The sequence below is a fragment of the Dreissena polymorpha genome, chromosome 13, assembly GCF_020536995.1.
Source record: "Dreissena polymorpha isolate Duluth1 chromosome 13, UMN_Dpol_1.0, whole genome shotgun sequence".
NCBI lineage: Eukaryota > Metazoa > Mollusca > Bivalvia > Myida > Dreissenidae > Dreissena > Dreissena polymorpha.
The window spans coordinates 28,853,674-28,864,168 of NC_068367.1; the positions used below are offsets into that span (position 1 = coordinate 28,853,674).

The following is a 10,495-nucleotide window of genomic DNA, read 5'->3' on the forward strand; positions in this document are numbered from 1 at the left end:
TCTTTCTGAGGCAGGTGTTGATGAGGACCTGTATTTTCGTTATGGTGGTGACAGTGGTTCTCCAGGTCTCTGCTCCATAGAGTCTTAGTGGCTTCACAATGGTATTGAAGATGTTCTTCAGCTGATGGAAGGCTGCTCGTGCTTTACCGATGCGGGTTCTGACATCTGCATCCGTTCCTCCCTGGTTGTCCAGAATGCTTCCGAGAAAGGTGAAGCTGTCCACCTCCTCCAGCGCCTCGCCTTGGACTCTGATGGGTATGTTGTTGGATGCGTTTGTCCTGAACACCTTGCTCTTCCCTCTGTTGATGGTGAGGCCCAGTCTAGCTGTGTTGTCCGCTACCATGTTTGTCTTTTCTTGCATCTGTTGTTGGGTGTGGGAGAAGAGAGCCAAATCATCGGCAAAGTCAAGGTCTTTCAACTGTTTCCAGAGTGTCCACTGAATTCCATAACGCTTTTACTCCGTCGATGTCTTCATTACCCAGTCTATGGCCAGCAGGAACAAGAAAAGTGAGAGTAAGCAGCCTTGCCTTACACTGGTCATCACTTCAAAGGCATCCTTGAGCTGTCTGGCATGAACGATTCTGGGGGTCATTCCCTCATAAGACTTCCTGATGATGTTGGTGATCTTTTCTGGCACTCTGTAGTTCCCCAGAATTCTCTAGAGGGACTCCCGGTCAACGCTGTTGAACGCCTTTTCATTGTCAATGTAGTTGACATATAACGGCGAATTCATCTCCAGGGATTGTTACAAAATGATGCGCAGGTTTGCGATCTGATCCGTGCACAATCTCTCCTTTCGGAAGCCTGCTTGTTGGTCACGGAGATGCGGGTCTTCTGCGTCTTTCATTCGGTTCAACAGGATGCGATTAAACACCTTTTCTGGGATTGACAACAGTGTGATTCCTCGGTAGTTGGAGCAGGAGCGGAGGTCGCCTTTCTTGGGAAGCTTGATGAGGTAAACCTCTTTCCACTCTGTTGGAATTTCTTCTTCTTCCCATATCTTGCTGAAGATGGGATGTAGTAGCTCCACACAGGTCTCCACGTCAGCCATAAGCGCATCTGCCGGTATGCTGTCAGGTCCTGCAGATTTGCCGTTCTTGAATTGCTGATGGCGCTGCTGATCTGTTCCTTTGTGGAAGTGCAGCATTTGATTTGCAGATCACTTGTAGCTTGCAGAATCTCCGGTGGGTTTGCAGGAGCTGGCCTATTGAGTAGCTCCTGGAAGTGCTCAATCCACATTTTCTTCTGCCCTTCCTCATTACTTGTTATTACTCCTCCATTTTTGTCCATTACTTGCTTCTCTGGCTTGGCAAACTTTCATGCTAATCTCTTGGTGATGGAGTACATATCTTTAGTTCTGTTTTAATAGGCTGCCTCTTCAACCTCTGTTGCAAGCGTCTATAGGTAGTTCCGCCTGTCTGCTCTAATACTTCTCTTGACGCTCCTATTTGCTTCGGTGTACTCTTCTTGTGCTTTCAATTTTGAGGCTTGTTTTTTGCTGTTGTTTACACTTGCCTTCTTTTCTCTTCTTTTCCCAACTTTCTGAAGCGTCTCTGCTGATATCCACTCCTTGTATTTTTAAGACCTGGAGCCCAGTACTTATTGGCATGTTAAAGTCACTGCTTCATCGCCATTAACGTTCTGCCATTTATGCTCTATTGTCTCTTCTTCAAGCAGCTCCTCAAGGACCCGGAACTTGTTGGAGAGAGTGACCATGAACTCTTCTTTCTTCCAGGTGTCTGTCAGTGTGGCAGTGTTGTACCGTTGGCGTTTGCTGGGCCCCCCTGTCCAACTCTTCTTCAGCTTTAGTTTCAATCGGGCAATAAGGAGATGATGTTCCGAAGCCACGTCTGCTCCTCGCTTGACACGTACATCCTGAAGAGAGCGACGAAAATTCCTTGCGATGCACAAGTGGTCAATCTGGTTCCCCGTTGACAGGTCTGTCGACACCCAAGTTGCCTTGTGGATCCTTATGTGATGGAAAACACTTCCTCCGATAACCAGGTTACTTGTGGCGCACTGGTCGGCGAATCTCTCCCCGTTGTCGTTTATCTCGCCTAACCCTTGCTTCCCCATGATCTCCTCATAGCCTAGGTTGTCACTGCCGATCTTGACGTTGAAATCACATATTAGAATGATGATGTTTCTCTTTGGTCTGTCTTGTTTGATAATATTAGAATGCTCGTGTATATATTATTCACATTCTAGTGATCACACTAGATTTTTCGGTATCATTTAAGTTCTTATTAAAACTAACTACATGCGGTTATCTCATAAGTGTCTTTTAACAAAGGAATCGAAAGCAAATAATAATTTGTCGATTGCTTAAACCACACATGCAAACACAATATTTATTTGATAGTTTCTAAGCTTAGACAACTTTGTGTAAAGAGAACTTCTTGATTTCTAATCTATTATTTTTGAATGTCTAAACGTTATGGATTTGTTTGGTCCTCGTAATTAGACAAATCATCTTTTAATATTCGATTTGTATTTAATACAGTTAGTTATAAAGTACAAAATGAGGGGTCTGGGGCTTTTTTTAACGAAACTTATTCTTAAATGGTGTTACCTTAAGTACCATTACTTTGTTTTTATCTTGGGCTTTTTAGAAACCCTTTCTTTATGGATAGTCAGGCATAACGACATTCTTCCTTTTTCGAACGCTTATTACAATACATTTATAAGGACATTCCATTAAGGCAGATTCATGCATTTTGACAAAAGCAAATTGAGACTGATTTGTATTTGAGAGGAGCAAAATTTCTGACTGGCGTCATTTGACTCATCTAAATCCTGACAAGCGTGTCAACATCAATCAAACCCATCACATTTTTAACGTAGCAGTAACGACACTTATGACATGACGACGGTCAATTTAAACACCCTATATGGAGCAAAGGGACCACTGGGACGTCGAATTGACATATATCAATGGTATTCATGTTACTAAAACCAATATTTAAATGGAGAGAGGGCAATCACATGCTCTTATTTAGTACGGTATTATTACATAATAAGTTTAACTGCTTCGATCCTTTTGTTGAAAGCATTTTCTGCTCCAATTTAGTGGAAGTAACAAACCTTAAAATTATCTATGGTATAATTATAATATTTGAACTCTTTAAACAACTAAATAATGTAAATGGCTACATGGAATTTCCCTTCATAGTGAATTTATTTACGTAAAACGGTCCGAATAAAAAAACACATGATTTGGAATTCAATAATTGTGATTATCTACTCTTAAGTTGTATAAAATATATACCGGATGATTCTGCATGGTTGGTATAGGGTTATAGCCATTCTACATGGTATTATAAATTCATGATCAACATTATATATTTTCTAATAACTACATTGTATAAATCTGAACTTGTTTATGCGGTTTGCGTGTCAGGAAATTTAAATTAAAACCTATTGAATTGCTTTAATTACATGTTTTACACTCAAAACATTCCCGTTTTATCTCAAAAGTCCACTGAGGTCAATCACTTTATTTATGATTTGCGGCACATGATCGCAGTTTGCTGAATTACTAATTTTACAACTTTTTATCACAAACAAGAGCTGTGTTTGTGAAACGCTATGCCCCCCCACTCCACTTGAAGGCCAAAAGATGCTTGGCCAAGTTATGGTTTAGTATAAGGATAAGGCCGACAAATGTCTGCGATTTTGTTAAAATTGATAAGACACACTAAATTTTTAATGTGATATATATTTCTTAAATCAGGTAAATATTTTGAAAGTGTATAGGTAAAAAATGCTGTGAAACTGTCATTTTTAGAAAATTTAAAGATTCGTTACTTCGTTAAATATCAATAGACAAGAACAAAACTCAGCCGTCTTATGATAGTCACGAAGGAAGACTCAAAGCATTTCTTAAAAAACAATATGGAAAAGTGTGTTAAGAAAAAAATGTTAATTCGAAGGCCCGTATCTTCGTCAAAACTTAATGGATCGGAACTACACTTCAATTTAACTACTTAACTCATACTACTTGATCATTACCACAACAACATTCCAATGTCCAGCGAAAACTTTGAGTTCATAAAAGAAGTCCACTGCGAGTTTTCTATGTCCGCCAGGCCCCGGCGACAGGCTTTAAGTATCGCGGTTTCCGCCTTTGAAGAGACCTTTTAAAAACCCAACCGTGCACGTGTTCAGCATCAGAGGCATTTTGTGCTCGGACTGTAGGGAACAGCAATTAAATCACGAAATTTCATAGAAACAGTAAGGACAAGACCTATGTACTCTTAAGTAGTTAGTAAAACGAATAGACGTGCTTTTGAAATACATTCGTACAAGCATGACATTACAACATCATTTAAACATTGTTATAAGAAACACCAAATGGCAGATGATCACGCAAGTATTGCCAGTTTGGTCCTGTGATTTATGCGGGAAAATACATATGTACCGTATTATGTGTGGTACATATATGTTACAAAGGAGACTACAGGAGACATTTAAAGATGTCACAGATTATGTGAGATTTTATTTACAACCCCTTTTACTTGTTTCTGATTTTGTTGTTCTTAACTAAGAGATTTGAGCAGTAATTTTGGTGGGACGCCGTCCACCAAAAACTGACAGACAAAGATGTTTTAGGCAGTGCACTTGGATCAATAATATCATAAGTGCACATATATTATTTTGGCATAAATTCAGAGACAATTATATTATAAGACAATGTAATGCTTTGGAATAAGTATCGATTTATATAATTATTTCAGTTTAAAATGTATAACAGTAGTCAAAAAAATGACACAATTCGAAGCATTGAAAACGAAGCTAAATACTGTAGTACCTTCAAGTAAACTAGTGTGCTTGTTCAGAGGTTTGTAAATGTATACAGTGATATGTTCAAAATATTAGAACTGGTAAAATTATAGCTATAATATTCACTTATCAAACATATAATAGACATGACTGTGTGTAAGACTAAGCGATTGATGCAAGTAATTCGTAGGCGAGGAACACACGTTTGTATGGGCGGAATAAAATTGGATAAACAACACAACCCTGGCCTTGTGAACTCTTGATAGCGCATATTCAAATAGCATGTTGCACTCTGAAGAGGTGGTTGATTACACGCACATTAAGAAGTAGATTAATAGGTTGTTATTTATTCGTGTTTTCTTTTGAATGGACATTATATAAATTTGTCAGTAAGATGTGTATTATAAAATTTGTTTACATGTATTATATTGTGAAAATGTAAATATAATTATTTAGATGCAAAATTACAGATAATTTGAAGGATCGTGTTCTGTACCAGCTGCCCTTAAAGTGCACGTTATAATGATACCAATATGCAATATACAAGTGCATGTCAAAAGCATTTGCCTTTTAGAATTGTGATATGCATGTTATTTCTTAATATTTAATAAGTAGTATGTGTGTGATTTAACATTACAGATAAAAATAAATATTTAATAAATATCTAACTGTTGACTATAAATAAACAATATATTTTGATATTTTTTATAATAATGCTACTAATAATAAGTATAAAAATGATTGTAATTATATATATTATTATTGTATATGTTGCTACAAAATGTAACCTGTTAACGTAGAAATCTGCTTATTATAAAGGATATCAACCTCGTTATATCGGGTGTGCCAATTTCAAAAAGCAATGATTATGGGACGTATATTTTATATATGGTCGTGTGTACTAATTCTAAATGTTAAGCCACTGGCTGTCAACGGAAACGGCTTCGGGGGGGGGGGGGGAGGTGTGACAGTTTGTGAGATGAAGAGGTGTTCAGACCATATGGGACTTTACACATCTACATTTTTAAGTTGTATTTATAAGTAACGTTTTAATTTTTAGTAGAATTTAATAGCTTTAAATAGTTTTTAAAAAGTTAGTAAAGCATTTGAATTAGTTGTATGTAAAATATATTATAAAAAACTTGACCCCATCTATTTTAAATGAAAAAGCAGCAGATAAATGATGTGTGCTATATATTTGTCAAGTCTATTTTTGAAGTGGTTTTTTTTTCAAATTCTATCTAGATTGAGTATCTGCATCAAAGAATAACTGTGACAAATGTTGACAATTAACTAAACTGCTATTAAAATCATTTTAATATTGTGATTGTTCTTTTAAGTGGGAATTTTATAGTTTAAACAGTTGAATAGTGATGTGTGTGTTCAGATTTAATTTTTTACTTTTAATTTTAAATAATTTTAATCATTTTTTTTTCAAACGTGTGACGTACTATTAGGGGCTTGGGTCTGTGATTTGTTACGGTTTTCGATATGGGGGAGGGGGCAGGATAAAAGTTGTCAAAAATTGGGTGATGTACTGAATGGACGGCTATTTCTGTTCCTAAAAATGTTATGATTTTAAACAAGAATACTGAAGGCCTCATGCAATTGAATGCATCCTGTCACTTTGCGCTTGCGAATGTGCAAGAAGTCAATAACCAAATCATCAAACTTGTCCAGAAATAACATCGGATTATCACTGATGCTGATAAGTTTTAATAGCGGTTCTTTCAGAACGATTTGTGGGAATCGGACAGACGTCCACAAGGCTTGATCATTGTTTTCGCAACGGCCTTCTCTGTGGTGCTCTCTAGCAAGCTAGCAAACTTGGCATGCTGTTCGCTGATGGGCATCTAATGTGCTACGTTATGACCGATGGACTAGATTTTACGGGGGCTATTGCTGGTAGAAACGATAAGCTACAAGTAACACAGTTCTGCCTGTAAATGAGACCAGTCTAATCACGAACGGTACGCGTGTTCAGCATCCGTGGTAATAGGTCGTCTTACAGTGAAGTTTCTGGAATGTACGCGCTAAGAGAATTGTAATGCCTTGAAGAGACAACTATATGTAACTAATTGATGGATGTTGTATAAGAATGCGGAATATTCTGGCAATGTTCCGGCTTCTTCTGATGTATTGTACGGCTGTAAAACATGATTAAAAAATAAAACAATTGTGAAGTATGTGTGAATTAGTGTAAAATGACCTATGTTTGTACCATATACAATAATATTCCGTGGACTATGTATAATCCATTAGCTAACAACAGCAGCCATTTTTGCAAAGCGTAGCATTATATTATAACAAATACTTCAAGACCCAAAAAGTAACCCAACTTACTAACTTGATTTATGATACTAAGAGTGATGAGTTCGAATTAATTACACGTCATTAATAGACTTTTACATGTACTTATTTTTGTTTCATGAAAGCATTTTAAACTCCGTTATAAAACACACATTTTTTTTCAAAAGTAAAGATATAGTAGAATGTTAGTCCGTTCGTCTGTTGTTTGTCAGTTCGTTCATTGTTCGCCAGTTTATTGTCAGTTCGTCAGTTGTTTGTCAGTTCGTCAGTTGTTTGTCAGTTCGTCAGTTGTTTTTCAGTGTTTTAGTATTTGTGTATGACCCAATGAACAGTATCTTTCCAAAAATGTGAATCATATTTGAAACCATTTTGCGCGAGATGTTTCCAAATTCAATATTGCTTTCATTGTATCATCATTAGGCAAAGCAATTGTTGTTTAAATGCCGTTTTTTCTGTAGATATTCCTGGCGGCTCTCTGACACACATTTTAGAGACGTGTCTGAAACATTCTTGATTATATTCATCGTATCCACCTGACGGAGATGAACTGACGGTGATTGAGGCAAGCTTGTCGTTTACATTTTTTTTTTTTTTACTTCTGTTAAAGCTCAAATAGTGTCATCAGTTCCAGTTACAATCGATATTTTTAGCATCAATATTTTTCGCTACGTTTAAGTATCATTTGTTTTGATTGATTTGATGAAGCGCTTTTATTCATCAGGCAAGAAGTTAATTCCTACAAGCCGGATAACAAAATACCAAAGGTTTAAATTTCAACCCACTAAATCCCTATAAATTTACATTTATTCAACGCCAAACACCAAGAAAAGTTTAACCACAATTTATTCTCTTGAAAGGTTTGGCATTAAAATGTCAATGCTGGAAAGATTTGTAATAATTAATTTGTATTACCAACGTTTCGATTTACAATGCTTTCAATTTCGCAATGCGAGTTTTTTCTTAATCAGTGTTCGTTTTATCTGAAAAACACTTCAGTCGCCAGAGAAATGTTTTAGCTTTTGGTATGTCTGTTGGTCCTGCGAATGGGAGGAGCTGCTCCTCTGAACGGAGATTTATATACAAAAAGCAAGAGGGGCTGCACTCGACAAACGTGCTTTTAAGATAAGATAATATACACACATGTATTGGGGCGTGGTTTGCAGGTTAAACTCATTTCTGAAATTTTAACTTTGCTTTTACAATTTATTTCTTTTAACTGATCATTTGCAACCTATTCTAAGAATGCTTTCCTTTAGTTTCAATAACATTTAATGCTGGAATTTCGAGTTCTTTTTTTTTGTTTTTTATTTCTGTGGCAATCATCAGCGAACGATAATTAACGTAAATAATAACGTTGCCAAAACATCGTACCTTGAACAAACTGAAGTCCAGATTCAAAATATTAATGTTGTTTAATACAGAAAGGATCCAGGAGGATTTAATTGGTCAGTTACACAAAGTTTGATGGTACATTAACTTGCGTTAAATATTTTTACCGCTTTCGAGGGACCAGTTGCCTTTACAGCTACGTTGATAAAACTAATGAAACACTAGCGGATCATAAACACATCGTATTCGACCGCGTGATAACCAACATTTGTAATGGTTACAGTCCAGTGAATCGGTCAGGGGCGTGTACGACTTCTTCGTTGTGCTAGCCTTTACCGCCAGACATTCTTCAAACGTCCAACGAAATTGTATATGGTTGGGAAAGGTACTAGCCGATGAATAAGCAACCTACTAGACGACGTCAACGTAAAGGATTATATCCCATTGTATTTAATTTGTTTACTAATTCGTTAAACATAGAAAGCGCTTTTGTATGTACATATAATTTTTTATTGAATGTTTATAATTTAATTAAGAACCGTTAATAAAGCGCAAACTATATGTCCCGCTATAATTTATTTTTGAACACCAGCTTGTTCGAAGGGATACACAATTATGTAAAATGATATTTCATAGATCGATTCTTATGATCTTAAATATTCAAATTCAAAGCTTCATATTAAGACTCCTGAAATGTATGTTAGTCCTTGGGTCACGATTATTTCGTGTTTTGTCGAATCATATTATAAAGTGTTGGCTGTTGAACAATTAAAAAGTACCTTTTGCGTACCTAATTAACAGTGTACCCCTGATAAGCAGATATATTTAGATTTATGGATAAAATCCTGTTCTAAAAGTTGTCTAATTAAGGCCAATATTTGCTTAAGGCTTTTTGTGAATACATTACAGCCATGCATAAAAAATCGCATTGGAAAGTTGTTGAAGGAGAAGGCCAACATCGCATTTACTACATCGACTCTCACCGTTACACTTCAACTTATCAAAGTATCCTTCCGTATATGATAGTTTACAACGACATTACACTCGAGGTACAAGTATCTCTATTAGTACAGCTAGGATGTAAAGGATCATTTTCTTATTTCACATTTGTAACATGTTCAAACACAATAATCAATATCAAACGTCGAGAAAAGATACGAATATAAAATAGACTCATACTTTGATGGTTTGATCTTATATGTATTGACCCTGACAACACATATAGATTGAAAGGTCCTGGTGAACAAGAATGCAGATATTGCACTTAAAGTTAATTTTCTAACCACTTTTATGTCCAATGTTTATCCTGTGACGCTGTACAATCGTTGCCACTTAATTGTACTTTTTGTCGTTAAAGCTAATTATCCTTCATATCAGCTGCGGCGTTTAAGTTATACTTAATTTTAGTCTGTTGGCTGAATCAAACGCCCATACACGTACAATAATTATATTAAAATATCATATTTATGATAATTCAGAATAACTTATATAAAGATATCATATTTAGTACCTATATCGAATATTAATGTGTGTTATTTAATTATTGTAATACAAATAAGTCATTCAAATCACAGTAATAAAAATGTGATCTCAATATTCAACACCGACAATATGATTTTTTTAACAAAATTAAAAAAAGCTATAAATAAGCGTATTTTTTTTTTAAATGAAGATTTAAAATCATTCATATATACCAATTATTCATTTAATGAATCTGTAAGGAACATGTGCTAGCAATTTAATTATCATGATATAAGGATTTGCCGGTTTGTTTATTTATTCAGAATGATAGGACGCGAGAGAGGTGTATTAATTAACCATAGATCACAGCTCTATAAAAATCGACGATGCACGACAGCTTGTGTAAAAACACAATAGATTGATGCCCAACGGATGCATTTCAAATCCATGTATCGAAAAATAGCGATTAATTCCCTTTAAAGGAGTGTAGTTCTAAATGAATAAATGCACACGCGTTGCTGAGTGTCGGTCATTCACCATTCATCCTGCAAGTGTTAGCTAAATATTAAAAACGTCTCCAGCTAATAGACAATTTAATGTATGGAAAGACTTA

At 35.8% G+C, this 10,495-nt stretch overlaps 2 protein-coding genes across 2 annotated transcripts in view; one reads left to right on the top strand and one right to left on the bottom strand.

The window, feature by feature from the left end:
* The window catches only part of LOC127854541 (tubulin monoglutamylase TTLL4-like), a 724,238-nt gene that overhangs the window by 617,843 nt on the left and 95,900 nt on the right, over positions 1-10,495 (bottom strand). The window lies entirely within an intron of this gene.
* The window catches only part of LOC127855724 (uncharacterized), a 663,610-nt gene that overhangs the window by 576,048 nt on the left and 77,067 nt on the right, over positions 1-10,495 (top strand). The window lies entirely within an intron of this gene.